This window comes from Canis lupus, chromosome 36 (assembly GCF_048164855.1).
Source record: "Canis lupus baileyi chromosome 36, mCanLup2.hap1, whole genome shotgun sequence".
Classification (NCBI taxonomy): Eukaryota; Metazoa; Chordata; class Mammalia; order Carnivora; family Canidae; genus Canis; species Canis lupus.
The window spans coordinates 21,071,677-21,092,762 of record NC_132873.1 but is presented as its reverse complement, the minus strand read 5'-3'; the positions used below and the strand labels follow the sequence as shown (position 1 = coordinate 21,092,762).

The following is a 21,086-nucleotide window of genomic DNA, read 5'->3' as shown; positions in this document are numbered from 1 at the left end:
AGCCTCTAGAACAAGCCTGTCTGTTGCTGTGAGAATTAAAGGGAATCCAGGACAGGGGCCCCTGGGTGGCTCAGTTGGTTAGAAGGCCAACTCTTGATTTTGGCTCAGGTCATGATCTCAGGGTCATGAGATGGAGCCCCAAGTGGTGCTCTGCCCTCAGTGGGGAGTCTGCTGGAGATTCTCTCTCTCCCTCTCCCACTGTCCTTCCCACCCCTGCCCACCTCAAATGCCTTCTCTCTCTCTCAAATAAATAAAATTTAAAAATTTTAAAAATGGTTTTTCTGTCCGTTCTCCACCCTGAGTGCCCCTCTGGCTACTTGCTTAGAGCTCCTGGCTCCTGCTAAGCTAGCGCCACTGTCGTCTCTCTCCAGCCATCATCATGATCATCTACGGGACCTCATCAGCCATGATGAGATGTTCTCTGACATCCACCGGATCTGGGAGATCCCAGACGGGCTGTGGCTGGAGGTAGAAGGGAAGATGGTCAGTAGGACAGAGGGTAACATTGATGACTCGCTCATTGATGACTCGTGGAAATGCCTCTGCTGCAGGCCCAGAGGCGTAGGTGTTGTCTGAGCCATCACTTGCAGGAAACCAGCTTCACAAAGGAAGCCTACAAGAAGTTCATCAAAAATTACATGAAATCAGTCAAAGGCAAACTTGAAGACAGAGGCCAGAAAGAGTAAAGCCCTTTATGACAGGGGCTGCAGGACAAATTGAGCACATCTTTGCTAATTTCAAATCTTTATTGGTGAAAACATGAGTCCAGATGGCACGGTTGTACTCTGGGACTACCGTGAGGATGGTGTGACCTCATATATGATTTTCTTTAAGAATGGTTTAGAAATGGAAAAAAACGTTAACGAACTTGGCTATTACTTTAAATATATCACCTGTTGTCCTAACTGGCTGCTGCTCTTCATCCACACAACACCAGGACTTAGACAAATGGGACTGATGTCATCTTGAGGTCTTCATTTGCTTTGACCTTGCTCTATTTGGAGCAGATACACTGTTTTTAAGAAAAAAACATGTCATGTAGATTGTCTAAAAATAAAAGGCATATAAACTCATTTGAGAGAATTCCTCTTAGTTTAACACATTTTAAAATCCACCCTGTGTAGTAGTGTCCTGAAGAAGCTGGAGCCTGGTTGTAGACTACTGCTAGAAAGGGTAAGACTGCCTGCAGAGAACTTCTACGGTGACAGCTACTTCTGGGACTTAGAACATAAAAAACAAGAACCAAAACCTTAATTCTGAATTCAAGTAAAGGGAAAGACCAGGCTCAGAGCTGGGCCAACATTTGAAGTGAATTTCTTACACATTTCATCACCTACAAATGGAACTAGTTAACTCTGGAAGAGATTACCAAAAGAATAAAAAAGAGACAGATAACAGTTGGGGGGAAAAATAAAAGGAAATCGAGGAGTCCCAATTTCAGGGAAGGTTGAAGTTCATGTGTAAGTTAAATATGCAGCTGATGGGACTCCGTGATCTGGTGGTGATATTTTCTGAACTGTGCCACACCAGGGTGTGTGGTCTGAGAAGTGTAGCTGTAGCCAGTGAGGCACTAGGAGGGCAGATGAAAGATGCATATGATCCTGCCTCCCACTCCACTGGCCGGAACTCGGTCATACCATGTCACTTAGAAGTCGGAGAAGCTGAGAAATGCAGTTAGATGCTCAGAAAGGAAGAGAATTGGGTATTGGTGAACACTGGGGGTCTCCCAGACTCCTTGAAGCTTAGATTAAGAGCTGCATTAAATTAAATGTGCATTAAAGAGCTGCATTAAATCCATTGGATCCCCATAGTCCATTCCTCACTCTTCTTAATCTTTTTTTTTGTTTTGTTTTTTAAGATTTTATTTATTTGAGAGAGAGAGAGAGAGAGAGAGAGTAAGAGGGAGAGCATGGGAAGGGGGAGGGTCAGAGGGAGAAGCACACTCCCCACTGAGCAGGGAGCCCAATGTGGGGCTCAATCCTAGGACTCTGGGATCATGACCTGAGGCCACGGCAGGCATTTAACCCCACTGAGCCACCCAAGCATCCCACTCACTCTTGTTTTTCAAGGTCTCACTGGTACTCACTGCCTCTCATCTTTACCCTCTCCAGACTGATAATTATCCAAGATACATCTCCTAGCTCTGATCTTTCTCTTAAAGATCTCACTTTCATATTTATGATATTTCATTTGGTTGAGCCATGATCACTTCAAAATCAACAAGATCAAAACTCAACTAACCATCTTCTTCTTTAAGCCAAATTCTTACTTTATTTTTGACCTTGAATAATGACCTTATCATTTACCTACTTGCATAAGGCAGAGAACCAAGTAGCATTTTTTAATCTCTCCCTCACCCTTACTTCCTGTAGAAAATCCTCCCAGTTACCTCTTACATGTTTTTTTTAACTATTCAACATATTTCTCTTAAGTTTTACTATTTGAATTTATTTTGAAAATTTTCAATCATTTAGAAAAATGAACACCTGTACACTCTTAGCCTGGATTCACCATTATCAATATTTTACCTCATTTGTGCCCTTCTCGCTCTCTCTCTGTTCCCCCTATACCCTCCTCTATCAATGTTCATTCTTCTGAGTGGTTGAAGTTTTCAGAATAAAAGATTTAAAAATAGCAAAACATAATAAAGAAATCAAATATGTTAAAAACTATATGTACACACATATTCTTACAGTATTCTCCTTCATAATCACAGCCCAACGTTCTTGGGAAACTTAACATTGATAGAATAATATTTCTGATATAGTAACATATGAGGGACGCCTGAGTGGCTCAGCGGTTGAGCATCTGCCTTCAGCTCAGGGCGTGAACCGGGATCCAGGATCGAGTCCCATATCAGGCTCCTTGCAGGGAGCCTGCTTCTCCCTCTGCTCCTGTGTGTGTGTGTGTGTGTGTGTGTGTGTGTGTGTGTGTGTGTGTGTCATGAATAAATAAATAAAATCTTTAAAAAAAATAATATATGAGTCTTTTTCAGATTTCTCTAATTGGTTTGAAAGTGTCTTGAGGTTTATTTGTTTTTTCTGGCCCAGGACTGAATCTGGGATTGTGCACTGCCTGTCTCTTTTATCTCCTTTAATCTAAAACAGTCTCTTAGCCTTTTTTTTTTTTTTTTCATGGCATGAATATTTTTAAAGAGCCAGGAGACTTGTTCAGGAGAGTATTCCTTAGTTTGCATTAGATGGTTGCTCCCTCCTGAGTAGACTCAGGATAACTAACCATTTCTGGCAGGGATGTCTTTTGAGGGCATCACATCCAGAGGCACATGACATTCGTGTGGCCCATTATCAGTGATGCTCAGTTTGATGATCTGGTCATAGTGGTACCTCTAGGTTCATTGTATGCAAGGGAGGCTTTCCCTTGTGAGGTGAATAAGCTATCTGTGAAGTGCTCATTTGAATGAATGAAATTCTGTTCCCCAGGAGTCTTTCACTCTTTAATTTAATTTATTAATGTCAGAGAGAGAGAGAGAGTGGGAGGGGCAGAGGGAGCAAGCAGACTCCCCGCTGAGCAGGGGCCTGACACAGGCTCCATCCTGAGACCATGAAATCACGACCTGGGCCAAAGTCAAGAGTCAGAGGCTCAACCAACTGAGCCACCCAGGCAGCCCTCACTCATTAGTTTTAATGCCACTGGCAATTGCCTGGTGATTTCTTCTAACTCTCTTATGCACTTACATTGATTACTTGGCATTTTTCTGTAAGGGGCTTTAATTTTTTTTGTATCAATATAGACTCATAGATTCTTTTTTTTTTTTAATTAATGTGTCAAAATCCATACTGGCCATTATTTTTGATGCTCAAATCATCCTAAATGTGGCCCATAGGAGCCCCTTCGAGGTAGTTTCTGTATCCTTTTGACATAGATTCTTCAGCCTCTGAATACTTTCTGGCTCAACGAGATGTTTCAGGCTTACTCTGTCCTTTCCTTATCCCAGATCTGGAACTGGCCTTCTCCCACCCACCCTCCCCAATGAGCCTTGGTTCCTTCCAGTGGAAAATAATATTTAGACACTAGATCTGATGCTACTGGGCAATCTTTGCTTTTAGGCTTTTTCAGTGGACAGAGCTAGGAAATATATATATTTTTTAAAGAAATGAGGCCATAACAATACCTCTAATTCTGATCTGACACCACAAGGTTCTTCCTCACTTTCCCCAACTCCATATTTGGATTTCCCCTCACCTGCAGTGAAAAGCCTAGTTCCCAACAATATACATATACTTATTCATTTGCTCAGTCATGCAGTATATTCAAAATGGTTCCAGAATCACTACCCTCAACACTGCCATTCACAAACTTACTAAACACAGTTTTCTTTTTATTCTAACAGTCTTTCCTACTGAGAGTGTGTAGCCCAAGTATCACGTTCAAAGTTTACTTGGATTAATGGTTTTGGGAAATATCAATTTTATATACAGCTAGGTTCATTTGTTTCTGCTTATATATTCAATTTTAGAGGATTTTCCCCATTGCCATTTGCTTAATTTTTTATTATATAAAACATCCTCATAAATATTAATGGCTGGGAGCACCTGGGTGGCTCAGTCAGCTGCATGTCTAACTCTTAACTCCATGCTGGGCATGGAGACTACTTAAAAAGAAAAGAAAAGAAATATTAGTGATTGTATATATGCTTTAATTATTGAGATTTTACTAACAAGATATTTAGCTTAATTCCAGACTTTACAAGGATTTCTTTAGGGGCCACAGAGAATTTTCACAAATATAGTTAGTAATTTGTTTTCCCCCAGTGCCCTTGTAAACCTGAGAGTATGACATACCATTGCCTACCAACCTACCTGCCATGATTATCTAGGTGTGGCCTCTTGGGATATGAGCTATAAGCCAGGACTTGTGGTCTTTATCCTCATTACCTCCAGCCATGGTATTTTCGGGCACTCCTGGGACTCACAGCCCCCATAAGCAGAAATGACCCAGCAAGACCACTCTTTTGAGCAGTAGTCTTAATCCTTGGTACACATTACAATCACCTGGAGAGATTTTTGAATGCTGATACTTATCTCCCCTTTCCAAAACCAATTAGATCAAAATTATCAGGTAATTTTTTTAACGCATTGCTTTATGGGGGCCTACTTACTGGGCTTGCAAACTCCAGACATAAGATTCTTGTGGAATGCCATTCAATCCAGATCCCTATAATAACAATCTATGGAGGGCATTTTTTCCTTATGTACCAAGAATTAATTATGTATCCCTGAACCTTTAGAAATTATTTAAAATTTTATGTAACTGAGATGTCATTAAAGAAAATCGAACAAAAATTATATGGAGTGGCCCTTTGATATTAACTAATAATTCATACCTCATCCAAGAACTGGTGAGTCTTTGGCCAGTTGTAACTAGACTGTCCTTATCTTCTTTCTCTGCCCCAATTCTATACCACACCTATGTTTCTAGTATCTTTATTATCTCCTGCAGCTCAGTGGATGTCTGACTCAGGGCCCTCTTGCACTCTATAGATCATTCTCAGTTCCTACAGACACCAAGTCCATTTATCATTGTGTTTCCCTGGGGACTGCTCCCATCATCACTCACTGCAAAGAATGCCTCCTACTCATCCTGTGGCCTCAAATCCAGAGGAATCTCCATGTCTTTCTACCTCTATTCCAAGGGTCACCCAACTGAGCATTCTATACCGGCGGACCAACAAAGCAGCAGGAATCATTTTCTTTCTTTTTTTTTTTTTTTTAAGATTTTATTTATTCACTCATGAGAGACAGAGACAGAGAGAGAGAGAGAGAGAGAGGAGCAGAGACACAGGCAGAGGGAGAAGCAGGCTCCATGCAGGGAGCCTGATGTGGGACTCGATCCCGGGTCTCCGGGATCATGCCCTGGGCTGAAGGCTGCGCTAAACCGCTGAGCCACCCGGGCTGCCCAGGAATCATTTTCTGACTGACGTCTGAGTTAATCACAGATCCTGTGCTAAGCAGGAACATAGACATCATAGAAAGAAAAGGAGACTCTTTTCTTTAAAGTTCCTCCCATCCTGCTGCTGTGGACTTACTGTCCCTACTTCTCACCTGCCACAGTGGGGCCATTTCCAGCTTCCAGCTGGCCACTTGCTCCCACTCCAGCCCTGCCCCTGGGTCAGCTACACACTCAGATTTCTCTTTATGGCACATGGGCTGCTGCTCAGCCATTTTCCAGAAAAGAACATAGTTTAAAAGGCATGAGGCATATGTTCTGCTTTAGTAGTTCAACTAAAATAGGAGCTTAAAGGATGCCTGGGTGGCTCAGTGGTTGAGCATCTGCCTTTGGCTCAGGTCGTGATCCTGAGGCCCTGAGATCGGGTCCCACATCAGACTCTGCATGGGGAGCCTGCTTCTCCCTCTGCCTGTGTCTCTACCTCTCTCTGTGTGTCTCCCATGAATAAATAAATAAAATCTTAAAATTAGGAGTTGAAGACCTTCATAAAGGAAGTAATATTAAGTGAAATATTGGAATAAGAAAACAGTGAGGTTCAGTATATTGAAGGGAAACCACTAGGTTGATGTTATAGGAGTCATAATCAGTGTGATATTTCCTTAGAAGGTGGCTTCTGCTACTTTTAAGGGGTAGATTGAAGATGGAATGATCTGGACTCTGGAATTTGAACAACTGCTATAGTCGGGATGTAAGGAAATTAAGGCTCAGACAAAAGAATGGCTGTTGAAGGAGGAAAGCTGGATCCTAAAAATGCTGTGAGAGAAGAAATAAATGGATTTGAAGGATTTTAAGATGGATTAGTGCCTGGATGAAGGAATATGAGAAATTGGGACTTAAAACTAAAATTTGCCAAGCAGTTAATCATTAATGTCATTAATGTAAAGTGAAGAATCTTGCCAACAGGTATCAGAAAGGAATTTTGAAAAATCATAACTTATTAAGAGATAATCCAATGCACAGTTGTTGATGACCAATCTTAAAAACTGAGAATATGCATAAAAAAAACAATGAGAAAAAGTGGTCCATCATTACTCCTAAGAAAGATCAACAGAAAAAAAGATAGCTTTCTAGCTGCCTCGTTTATGGTGAAAAGCAAGAAATTCATAGCTTCTTACTCTTTCCTGGGAGTAATTCTACTCTTTATCTCTTAACTTGTATACTCAAGAGAATATTGGTGATTTCTGGAACATCCCACAAAACTGAACTGGAAATCTCAAATCATAAAGTTATGATTCTGTTGTTTTCCTCTCTAGGACTTACCCATTTTATTCTAGAGTATAAGGATGGCATATTAGTAACTGGCAGATGCCATCCACCTCTTGGTATATATTAACGTGAGTGGAAAGTCATGTTTAACACAAATTCAGTGATTCACCAACCTGAAGTTCCAAATTTCTGTAGAGCCCTGTGCCTACCAGGATTCCCAGACAATGTGATTGGTGCACCTTTTTATCAAGCCTCACTGCTGCTGCTCTATATGACAGTTGAGTCACTGCACATAAAAGAAAAGGCAACGTTAAGGCAGGGGATGAAATAAAAGCTAAAAAAAGATGGAGATGTGAGCAGAATCTATGGCATGTACAGATCTCCAGTTTCTGGGGGGCCTCAGGAATACAGATATACTAGGATTTGGGGTGAAACTTATCCAAGCCTGATTCATCCAATGCATTTGTAACCTAGTTATACAAATGCTCCCACTTCTCTAAAGGATATTCTTCTGGCAACATAAGCACTGTGGAATATAGCTTTGAATCTAGAAGGAAGCAGCAAATACCACTAAGAATCTAAAATAATCATTGCAAAGCTGCAGCACTAAACCCCAGAAGATTTCAGCCTGGAAGAGAAGGTCTTTGGCTCTCACTTAGGGCTTTATCAAGCCTAACTTATGGGCACGGGTGGTTTCCCATACCACCATGGATCAGAAGCAATCCAATATGTTACCTTCCCTAGGAAATCTCCCTGTGTGAGCCTGGATTCCCTATGGAATGGGTTCACTCTGCACCCATCCGGGGTGTTGGCCCTTCTCAAAGTTCTAAAGAGCTGTGGAATAAAGGAGCAGAGCCATTCACTGATCTAATGGAAGATGCAACCAAGGAATGTTGGGTACAAGACAAAGGCAGACTTCCATACCGTGTGAGAGCTGGTCGACATTAGAACAACTGCCTCCCTGATGCTGTTCCTACTGATGAACAAGAAGGGATGCTCTAGGGCAGCTTTCACCATGTTTCACCATGATGGTAAAGTATATTTTATGATGGGACCCAATACACACACACACACACACACACACACACACACACACACGCATACTGAAACGAAGTTACCCAGGACAATACTTACCATTGCTATATGTGATACAGTCTGATATTTCATCTTCTTATTTCTTCTTATTTCTACTTATTCTTTTAAATATGCTGGTCCCAATTGAATGAATTGATTTCATGACTTACTATGGAGTCATGCTCGCCAGTTTGCCACACACTGAACAAGATGCTGTTTCTGTAGAGATGGTCAGAGAAGCACCTGCATCAAAGCCCGGGAGATGCTTATGAAAATGGAGACTCCTGAGCCTCATCTGGATCTCCTAAGCCTGAATTTCTCAGGTTGTTTAGGACCCAAGTACAGGCTCCAGAAGGAAGCCCTGCACTGAGAGAGTTTGGAGATGACCTCCAAAGCTCCTTCCAACTCCAAAGACTGGGATTTCCTGAGCCCCTTCCAGACACAGGCATTATACTAAGAGTTACGAAGACAAAAAGGAGTCTACCACACAGCACCTGTCCCCCTGGAGAGACTGGATGTGCACATGGAGGGAGCTAAATAAGAACTTCACAGTTTACAGCCAGGGAGGAGTCCAGGTCCTGATGCCCTGAGTCTAGAAGGTCTGAGTGCACTTGTACACTGCAGCGGTCAGAAGGCCTCACAGTCCGGAAATATCTGTTTCCCATTAATGGGAAGGCATTAAGTTCTCATGTACTCTATGCTTCCTCACTGATAACCACTACAACAATAATAATAAATAGTTAACATTAATTGGATAATATTAAATAGCTAACATTTATTTAATTGCTTGCAACGTGTGACTGTGAATTCTCTTAGATGCTAACAACAGTCTTACGCATTGGATCACTGGTCCTCAAAGTGCAGTCCCTGGACCATCAGCATCCCCTGGGAATTTGTTAGAAATGCACATTCTCACTCAATGAGAAATTCTGAGCCAGGGCCCAGTGATTTGTTTTAACCAGCCCTCTAGGTAATCTGGATACATGTTAAGTTTTGAGAACCAGTGGATTAGTAACAGTTCTGTCCCCATTGTTCCATGTGGTCAGAAGCACAGAAATGTTGAGTGAGCTTCAAGGTCACCCAGCTAGTAAATGGTGGAACCGGAGTTTGAGCCCAGGCAGTCGGACTCCCCAGGACACTCTTGCCTAGAACAGGGGAGACCCCGTTTGCCTCTGCCAATGTCCAGGATGCAGTGCCTAGGCCTGACCTGCTGGCAAGATCTAACGTTGCTTACCTTTCAGATTGGCTTCTTGAACAGTGGGGAAATCATGGGGCACTGAACACACTACCTCGACAGGGGCTGCATACCAGGTGGTTCAGAACTGGTAAGTGACTTACAAAAATGACCCAGGTTCCATTATTTGTGGTAGTAGATTAAAAGTGAGCCTGGGGCGCCTGGGTGGCACAGTCTGCTAAGCATCTGACTCTTGGTTTCAGCTTAGGTCGTGATCTCAGGGTTGTGAGATGGAGCCCTCTCTTGGGCTCCATAAAATCTTGAGATTCTCTCTCCCTCACCCTGTGTCCCCCTGCCTCTGCCTCTATGTGTGAGCTTGCTCTCTCTCTCTCTCTCTCTCTCCCTCAAAAATAAATAAATAAATCTTTAAAGGAAAGTTTCTTAGAGTATTGCTTTAGAAGATGTGTGTGTGTAGAGTGACCAACACCCACTTTGCATGGAATATAAACTGGGGACAAAGTGGACTCAAATAGCTTCCAGGTCTCCACTGCCTCTGTCTTTGAGGCAGCAGGGACCAGCAGGGCCTGTCTGCTGCTTTAAGGTGTTTTATTGATCAGAATACCCAATGCTCATTCCCCTTTGCTACACTCTGGACATGGTATGTCCCTTTGATGAATGGCTCCAATTTCCCCCAAAAATATACTTCTACAGAGCTCAGTCATCCTTTCTCCTCCTCCCCCTACCTCCTTCACCCTAGGCAAGGCCAGTAGGATCAGGGAAGGACATTATTGGTGTCTGAAAGTAGGGCAGAGGCTTGAGCCTGTCCCAGGCAAATCCCTCCTCTGCTTATGGCAAGGGAACAATCTACCTACACACTTCCCAGCATCTCCTCTCCACCCCAGAGCTTGGGCCCATCCTTGGCCCTCATCCAGGCCCAGCTGCCCTTGAAGTGTCTCATGCTCCAAAATCACAGAGTCCCTCCCATGGCCTCTTTTACTCACTATCTAATCCCTTGACAATAGGTATGAAGACATCACTGGCCTCTTTGGCTTTTTTCCACTTTGCCCCATATTTCTGCCTATTCTAGAAGCTTCAGAACTCATCTTTTCTCAGTCTGCTCATTTCATCAGAAGGAAGCCCCACTTGTTACCTTTGCTTCCTAACGAATCCTTAAATAGAAACCCACATTCGACTCCCAAATGGAATTTTCATGGCTCACCCACCTATGGTTTTATGACATGCAGGTTTTTTGTTCCTTCTCAAAATAAATATATTCTAATTTAAAAAGCAAATGTGCATGAGCACTTTGGAGGAAGAGATGCTGTCCTGAGAGCCTAACTCCACAAAAGGCTGGGAACGAATGCGTCCACTTGGCAGAACTGTTCTTTCCCTTCTTCTCTCCACCTGGCATTGGACTCGCTGATTTGCAAGAGTCTCTCTAGGCCATCAGTCCCGAAATGCGTTGGTTGGGTCATTATTCATAACTTTGGGCTTTACTTGAGGCTTCATGTTTTAAGTACACAGAAGAAAAATGGAGAAGATCTAAGAAAATATTAAAGAAGTCTCTCACCTAAAGGAAAAAACTCTGAGTATCTGTAACACTCATAACATTTTGAGATGTCAGAAAAATTTTTAAAAAACAAACATGAAGTTGTTTCCATTTCTACCAAACACAGAATATAAATTAGTTTAAATTGCAGAAATACCTATTCATATAAGTATGAGCATATATACATAAGTGGAATGCTTATCATTTAAAATTAAGTAGCTGGTCACTAAGCCTGCGGAGCCTGTGAGATTATTTTCTCTGGTTGCCTCTGAGAATCAAGTAGAGAAATACATTTCAGAAGGGCTAGTATTCCTCTGGCCTGAACCTGATTATTGCCTATTTAAGGTGGCATCAATCCAGATTTCATCACTTTAATCCCCTTTGTACTTGAAACATTCTTCCTGTAATAGAATACACTTTACTCAAGCAAAATGCTTATAAGATTCTTAAGCTGTGGGCTCAAGGCCAAGCCTGCAAAACCAACTTGCTGTCCAATAGAGCCTTCTAGGGGGTTGAGTTTCCCCCAAGGATTATTTGTAACGGGGACTTGCATCACAGCTATGACAGCCAGATGCCACCTGCCACCACAGAAGGTAACAGACAGGAACTGGTCATCAGAAAAAGTCTTTGAACAACAGAAGCACAATCTTCTCAATTCTCAAAACTGTTGAATCTTAAATGCTTAATTTTTCTTTAGTGTATTCTTTCAGGTTGGTTCCACAATATTCCACAGGCTCATCTCTGTGGGTCTTGTGAAGCTTGGCATCTTCACCCTCCAGGTTAGAGAGTTAAACATGTACAAAACGATTGGTAGGACAACTTGCAAGCAAAAATTTGATCCAAAGAATATGATTGGATATTGGCAGAAATGTATGAAAACTCTTCATACTACAGTAGGAAAAAAAGCTGTAGAAGGACTTAACCAGCATAGTATTAACTCCATTAGGAAGAGAGGAATTGCCATTATCCCTGTGAAATGCTCAGTTAAATATCCAAAGACATTTTATTATCAGGTTATTTTCAGAAATGCTTTTAAGTCTGAACATTTTCTAAGGGATTATGATGAAAGATCTATTGATACTAATTTTTAGAAAATTATCTATCAACTCCCAAGGTTTTGGGACTGATTTGGCAGATTTGTTTCTACTTGCTATATCAGCTACATGCTATTGGTGAATGATCGATTGCTGACAACAAAGAAGGTCTGCAAGGAAAATAGATACTAAAAACACTGAAGTTCTAATGTACAGATAATTTTGAGAACTACCCTAAGCCACAGTACCACTTAACAACTGATGTCATGTTTTTGTGTAACGCTTAAGTATGATTTCTGGAAGGCTCATATACCCTGCAAAATCAGCTCTGGTTCTTAACGGATTGCAGTCACACAATGGTAAAATTGTTGATTTCCCTTTAGGGCTTCTCATTATAGGCCATAAGCTAAGTCCTTGTGTTATCCATCTCATTATTCTCTGCCTAGCATAAGGCATAAATATCTGGATGGGTGGATGGGTGGACGGATGGATGGTTGGATGGATAAATGGATGGTTGATGGATAGGTGAATGGATTGTTACATGAATGAGGCGAAACAACTTTTGGGAGGTATTGGGTCCTCCTCTCTAATGTCTTTGAAATTGCTTTACTAACTCTAGAAAAATGAGATCCATGTTATGGTCTTCCCTACAAAGGCATGGTAGAATCATTGGAAAACTACGGAAGAGATACTGATATTTCTGCTTGCGGTTTGTGCCATTGAAATCAAGCAAACACAGATTCCTGAAAGGCAATATTAATGAGTGGGATTTTTTTAAAGATTTTATTTATTCACAAGAGACACGGAGAGGCAGAGACATAGGCAGAGGGAGAAGCAGGCTCCCTGCAGAGAGCCTGATGGGGGACTTGATCCCAGATCCTGGGATCACGCCCTGAGCCGAAGGCAGATGCTCAACCATTGAGCCACCCAGGTGTCCCAATGAGTGGGATTTTATAACAATTTATTTTAACTGAGTTTTGTGGGATTGCACTAGATTATTGGGGGGAAAGCGGAAAAATTCCCTTCTACAGGGAATATTCATGGACTCCTTGCCAAAAAGATGAAACTCTACAAGATACTTCTCCTGCTTCTAGCAACCACCTTCCCATGGGTGGCCCTGGGAAACAGCATCTGCAGTGTGTTAAATTGCCCCAAATGGAGTCATGTGTCTACTTCAGCAGTTTCACTTACCACTAGATTATTTGAAAACATAATCCTTACTTTGTAAACAGAGATTTCTTTGAGGAGTTTAATTAACCACACCCAAAATTGTGACTGTAGCCAACCATTAAATTCAGAGAAGACAATGACTAGCTTAGTCTCCCTCCACCCCAAATTAATGTATGTGGATATTTATTAACATGCCCAAAGTTGCCTATGATCTGCCCTCCTGTCATAGCTATCTCCCAGAATTATTTACCTGACAAGATTCTACTTGCTCAAGACATTCTCCCTTCTGCTCTTGAGAGATACTAATCTGATATTATAGATGAATGAATGAATTGCACCCACCTGGTAAAATCTGTATTTTAATGTTTCTAGAATGGTGCCTAAATCTCTGTGTTTCCCCAGTTTAGGAATCTATGACAACATTCAGAGCCCCACTGAATACCTGCTTGGACAAGGGGATGCCAAGCATCCTTATACCTGACCATAGATGCCTGCTTAGTGTACTTTCTTTCAAGAAAAAGCTGTTGAAATATATATTTTTAGTAGTCAATTTTTTTTCTGAATGAAAATAACTTTACTGCTTTTTATGTAAATAATATGCTTTTTGTGATTATGTAAGTAATATAAAGTAAATTTAAAAATGATTATGTAAATAAAAATGTTCACTGATATATTAATATCCTTTTCTATACTTCTCAATGCATATGTACATGCCTGTATAACTTCACAGAGTTCACTTTGTGTATACTGTATGTACTCGTAAGCACATTTTAAAAGGTTTTTCCTTTTGTTTTTCTTTGTTTTGGTGGGGTAAGAGAATACGGCCTCCCTGCACCCCCCCTCCCCACCACATACACACACCCACACCCACAGGTAACCAGTGTTAATAGTCTGGTATATATACATATCTTTCCATTTCTTTCTCCATGTTTATATAATCATAAGTAAACGTTCATCTACATAAATGGAGTTGTGGCATACAATATCTTAACGCCTGTATATGAGTATATTCCCTCATCCACTATGTCCTACCATTCTTCTTCACCTAATGATTGGGTAAATTAAAAGAAACTTAGTATCAAGCTAAGTGGAAGAGTAGTGGTTGGAAGGGAACTGTCATGAGGTGGGGGTGGGGTGGGGGTGGTAAAGCCTCTCTGCCTCCATGGCATCCATGTAATACACATTCCCTCTCAAGTCACCTGTCATCTTCTCTCAATCAAGAAAAATAAAACCCAGGGCCACTCAACTCTGCACACCTTTACCTGGCACCTGCTGCAAGACTGATGACGTACAAGGTAGTGGCCCAGAAACAGGGGATTTGCTACTGGGAGATCGGAGTTTGAGCCCTGGTTCTGTGTGTCTAATGGCTGTGTGACCCTGACAGGTCTCCAGTTCTTATCTGTTTCCTCACCTGCAAAATGGGAATGCTATAGTCAATTGCAGAGGGTTATCAGGTGGATTAAATGAGATAATACCTGTGAAAGCATTCTTAAGTTATGAAGTGTGTTAGATAGTGTGGGAAATATAAAGGAAGTATAAATCTTACCCAAACTGATGAGATTAACCCAAAAGGAATCATTACAGTCCTCGGGCAGCTGGCTGCTGAAGGGTAGAGCCATATACTCTCATGACCAAGGGCAGTAACTCCCCCAGTTAAGAAATATGCCCACATACAGGCTGCACCAGCCTCATCCCATTGGTGGAGTGACACCCTTCCTTCCATGAAAAACCCTAAGGGAAGGCCCTTGGCCCAAGTCACACCCACCAGGCTCAACAGAGCAGAGCAGACTCAAAATGCTGTGAAAAGTGAGATCCCTTTTGTGGCTGGACTTCAGGAAAGCCTTTCAGGCCCCAGGCTCAAGGGCATTCCTATAAGCAATAATTACCATAACATAAACACCCAAGCGAAAAAGCAGAGTAGCGCTGGTGAGGATATGGTGAATGTGCACTATCCTCATGACAAAAATAATACAAACATTTCACTACACATATCCTCAAACCAATTGCTTTCATTGCTAAGAGTTAACAGCTTCATTGAGATACAACATACCATAAAGTTCATCCATTTAAAGCATACAATTCAGTGGTTTGTAGTATATTCATAGAGTTGTGTAACCAACACCACATCTAATTTTAGGACATTTTTATCACCCCAAAAAGAAACTGGGAGTCCACTATCACTTAGGAATTTAACCAATGGACATAGTCACAAAAACTTTTTTGCCAAGGTATATACACAAAGGCATTCACTGCGGGGAGATATTCATATAAGAGTTAAAAAAACAAACCTATACAAAGTATGCCTTATTTGGGACTTCTTAAATAAATTATGGTGTGTCTATATAATGAACTACTGGGAAGATATTAAAAGAAATGAAGTAGACTTACATATATTGATATGAAAAATTATGCAAGAATTGTGTTTATAATATACCTTTCAAAAATTACTTTGAAATATTTATACCATATTCGTAAAAATAAATTCTAGAAGGAATTACAAGGAACTGGTAATTCAGCAGTTACCTTTAGAAAGAGAAACAGGACTGGTGAGTGGGTAGGGGAGCTTTCATTCTTCATCTCATGCTTTCTTGTTGGATTTTTCTAGGTACGTGTATGTGTTCATAATCCCTTCTGTGGAACCCTTGAGCTTGGAATTTTAAATTTTTCTGATTTTAAAATGTCATATCTGTATTATAATATTACATAAAATCTTCAGTGGAGTCTAGAGCAACATATTCTATTTAAACATGTTAATATCTCTACAGTGAAATGTATGATTATTCACACTAAGTGGAATTTTTTGAAGAACTATGAATCTTATCATTAAATGAGATTGAGTCAGATTTGTCCACCAAGTTGGTTTTCAGGGCTTTTTGGAATTCAGAAAAATTAAGTTAAGGGATTGTGGATTTATATTAGCACTCTTTGATTTTCCTTATAATAACAGGGTGTGTGTGAATGATGAAATAGTGAACCATTTTTGTCTCTGTATGTTACTACTGTCTCTTATTCCTTACTTCTCTGCATGCTTTTTACTCCCCAGAGATAGTTGAGAATAATTTGCTCAGAGGAATAAGGAGAATGAACTCAATAAGACAGAATGTCACTCCCTAAATGACAACTAAAGGCAGAAAGTCTACAATTCGACAAAGGACAATGAGGTCTAAATTCTACTGGTTGTTAACAGTGTGGGTCCATCTGTTACCGCTTCACAGAGTAGGTGAAGCAGGGTGAAGAGCTCTCCTTCTTGAAAGCAGCCACATACTAAAAGAGACACAGAAAGGGGAACAATGCCCAGCAGGCATTCAAACTGTGACTAGTTAGTGCTGTGGAACCTGGCCAGAGGACTGGGAGACAGCTCTTGACCAAAGTCGAACAATACAGTACACATTTAGGCTTTCCCTTCCCAGTGTTCATAGAATGGCACCTTTGCTATTCATAGGTGGTACACACCTTTGAATGAAACCATTGGTACTGTCCCTAATAGCATGATGCTGTGGCATTATTTCAGGGACTTCGGGTAACTGTACTTGTTAGGTACTGTCAAAGATTCCTATACAGGTGGCAGGAAGAACAGATTTCTCATTTTTATTTCCAGGCAACTACTCTGGTTCATGTCTACACAGATGGGTCTCTGGTTGCTCCTGGTAGAGTTCAATTGGGACAAGGTGTTAATACCAAAATGATACAGGTGACAGAAGTAGTTTCAGTGTTGCCATCAGCCAAAGTTAGACTTTATAAAATATTCCCAGACACTGTGTAATACTGCTTTTGGGTTTTGTGATGCAACAACCAGAATCGTCCCCAGGTGTCCCTAGGAGCTCATTCTGGATTACCGAGAAATAAGCCAGCTGGGACTTGGGAAGGGGGCTTCATCTCCCTTCTCTCTCACCAAAACTTCACTTCCCCAGGGACCGATGGCTTTCTCCCCTCGGGCAGAAGTTCTGTAACTTCTCATGGGCTCCTAAGTCCAAATCCTCGGCTGCCAACATTTCCAGACCAGGCCGATACATAATTAGCACCCCAAATGCAGACTTCCTGGTGCCAGACAATCTGTTCATTGCTCCATCAACAAGTCTACTTTCTCATGATCACCCTTTACAAAGGGGCCCCACCCTTTACAAAGGGGCCCCCTCCTCCAGAATGTAGACACATGTTCCATGAATATGCAACAGGCCTCTCTGCGGGTCATGAAAGGATAGAGAATCTGCACTTTCTCTCCATAAAATTCCTCTTTCCACAATAAAGCCTATTTTAAACCCATGCCATGTGACAATGTGGGATTTGTTCTGACCCATGGCACTTGAGAGGTTTGCAGTATAGAGAACCACTTCTCATTTTAAAACTTTAAAACTCATAAAAATTTTGGTTTGAAAATGTCTATTTCAACCATAGATTATGAATCTCCTTGTCACTTTTTAAAAGAGAAAAAAAAAAAAGCTTTTCTAATAGGTTTAGATTATTGTTGCAGTTTCACTTTGGACCAGTATATTCTGTCTGTTGTCCTATGCAGGTGGCGAGCCATGAATTAACGATACCAATACCTTCCATGCCCCTTGGCGAGATGAATACCATGACAGCGCCCAGCACAATTCCAATGACAGCCTCTACTAGTGCAGATGCCAGTGGAAAAGCTGTGCAGGTGAGGATTTTACTGATTCCCACCCAACCTTCTCTTAAGTCTCAAACTCTTTTTGAGGGGAGCTTTCTGCTCCAATCTAGAAAATTTTTCCCGATGCTTTTCCCCAAGAGCACTGAGGTCACAGATGAGATCCCTGAGGTATGGAGAGTATAAGTCACTTGTATGATGAGAAGAAGCAGAGCCCTTCCATCCCAGGTATGTCTGACTCCAGAACTCAAATCCCTTCACACCACACGGCCTTGCTCTGTGCTCGGCCTAGGGATACTTCTTGTGCTTGCTGCTCTGGACTGGTTTTTATGGCCTTGTTATGTATTCAGCAAATCTTAAATGAAACCTTAACATCAAGAAAATTAAAGCAGAGCTCTTTGGGTTGAACTGGGCAAAGCGGGCTCACATTTATCTGGCTTACTTATAGCCCCCTACCTCACCTCCTAGGTGGCCTCCTAAGCCCCACCTCAGCCCCTCTTCTACAGGGAATCCCAGCCCAGTCTTACATTCTTACTTTCCTTCCTTCCTTCCCTCCCTCAACTCTCAATTATCCTGCATTGCCACTTCTTGCTCCTCCTTCAACCTTCTACCTCAGCAGAATCCCTTCTTCCTTCCAAGACAGACCCTCTAACAGACGTGGCGATCCTGTACCCTCCTTCCTCCTTTGAGAGTTCATTCCATCAATAATCCCTATCTTCAAATCTTTCTTCCAGTTCATTAACTTCTTCTTACAAATATATTCAACTTGCCCTGATCTATTAAAAGACAAATCAAACAACAATTGACTTCTGCCCTCAAAGTCCCAGAGATTGATCAACAATTAAGTTTCATTTTATCCTGGAGCTTCAGCTTCAAGCCCTGCTGTAGAATGTTGGGCATTACGGGGGACTACACTTGGAAATTCCTTTGCATAAACTGGAGGTAGGAAGGAGAGTTTTTCCTAAAGCAGAGCTGATTCCTACCCTGGGCATTCCCGAGTTTGAACAGCTCTCTTATGGGAAGTGCTGCCAAGCTTTTTTTCATTAGCCTTGGAGGCAGAAGAGTCAGGAGTCAAAGTCCCAGGAGAGGAGACCCAGCGCTGCCTCTCCCCTCTCCAGCCTCCCTTTGATGGGGGCAAGAGAGCATCTCAGAGTTGAACTTGTCACTAGGGAAGCTCTCCTCATTGAAGTGTCCTCACAATAAAAGCAGTAACCAAAAAGCCCTTGACCTATTTTGGTAGCAACACTCTCCTTCCTTTTAGAGGCGAATGGGGACAAGGAGAACTCTGGATTTCCCTTAGCCTATACAACATCCCCTCTTTCTGAACTTATAGCCATCTTAACTGCAGGTTTCTTGGGCTGGTTTTCCCCAGTTAATTACACAATGCCCCCATGAGGATCTCAGAGTCAAAAGATCCCATCTCAATCTTAGATCACGTGATGCAATTTCACAGTCAGCTTGTCCGGATAGTATCCTGAGCTGTTCTCGGGATTTTGGAATGCCTATATAGCAAACCAGCAGTGGAAGCTGCTCTTCTTCTCTGAAAGGACAGGGGAACCTAGCAGATGATGGTCCGTGGATTCCCTTGAACTTATTAATCCTGAAGACCAGGAAAAAGTGTAAAATGAATGTCTTCTACCCCTTCAGACATGAGAGAGACTCTATCCTATAATACCTACTCACCCAGTCAGGTAGGGGGATCTTTCTACACCATCATTACTACCATCCCTCAACCAAGAAGTAGGCTAGGTACACAACACTGTAACTTTTACTGAGGGCCTTCTTTCCTGAAGCCAGGCTCATTAGTGAGAGGCAACCCCAACCTTCCAAAAATGAAATCTATACCCCAAAGGGAGCAAAGCCAGGGCATCCCTGCTAGTCAAGGTCAGGATGCTAAAGCAGACAGCTGGTTCTGTAGCCTTACCACCCAACCCCATACGATGCACAAAGGGATCCCCTGTACCACCCCTCCAGTCAACAAACCCCCTACCTGAAGCCAAGCTCACAGATGTCAGTATAAATGGAACTTAGCCCATAACATCATCAACCCTCTCTGTGGGTGGATAATTTGATGTGTCGCCTCAAACAACTTCCTAGGTCTCCCCACTCCACTCTTTCCTGTCAAGCCAATTGTACTCCAATTTCTCAGGAACTTTTGTGGTATTCATTTTTTCTATTAACAGCACTGAAGGACAGCCTGGGTGGCTCAATGGTTTAGCGCCATCTTCAGCCCAGGGCGTGATCCTGGAGTCCTGGGATCGAGTCCCTCGTCGGGCTCCCTGCGTGGAGCCTGCTTCTCCCTCTGCCTGTGTCTCTGCCTCTCTCTCTCTCTCTCTCTCTGTGTGTGTGTGTGTGTCTGTGTGTGTCTCTCATGAATAAATAAATAAAATCTTTAAAAAAAAAGCAGCTGAAAATTTCATGCAGCCATCTAAATGTCACATAAGGGGATTGAGACCTGGGGTCCCATTTTAATATGAGTGGATCTTAGGAGCTTCCAGTCCCCAGAGAATCTAAACTTCCATTTGATTTTTCCATCTTTTCTTTAAGTTTTAAAGAATGACACTCTGTTCGATAGATTGATTTTTTTCCTGTCTCTAATCAACTCAGATCTATGACTGACGCCCAGATCTACTTCATCAGCCTGTTTTTACCCACAAAAAGTGTAGAGTTCACTATACTGAAATTATTTCTTTCCTTTGCCTTCTCCTTTCCCTGGGATAAAATTTCTCAGGTAAGCTCCTGAGTAGTTTTAACCTACAGTTCACTGCCTATTAAAGGATCATAGAGTTAATAGACTAGATACAACCACCATTTTAATTTTAACTTATTTTATACTAGTAGAATATACTACACTAGTATAAAAAATCAAAATCGTATACACATAACAAGGAAGCGATTTGTTTCTTAAATGTTGGTGTGTGTGTGTGTCTGTACATGTGCACATGTTGCATAAGTGGGTGTACTGGTAAAATGTAAAATGCGTATCTTACATTGAATTATGGCCAAAAAAGTTTGAGGAAACACTGCCCTAAAGTGTCCACATCCTGTATCCAGGTCAAGCGCGATTCCAGTAAGTTTATCTCATACACAACATAGCGTGACACATATCCTTCCCCTTCAGCCCTAACAAGTATCATGAACCTAAATCCATTTCAGAACAAGTTTCAGAAGTAATCTTTTCATGTGAATAGTTTCGTAAAAGGACAGGCTATTCAGAAATTTGGGTCTTGTATTGTCACTTAAATTTTTTGTTCTCTTAAACAGACGTCATCAAAATAAACATTTTAATGTCATGATACATTT

The 21,086-nt window shown here is 41.7% G+C and overlaps 1 pseudogene; it reads left to right on the top strand.

The window, feature by feature from the left end:
- Positions 1 to 396: 396 nt before the first annotated feature.
- Positions 397 to 969, top strand: LOC140625379 (translationally-controlled tumor protein-like; annotated as a pseudogene).
- The last annotated feature ends 20,117 nt before the right edge of the window (positions 970 to 21,086 follow it).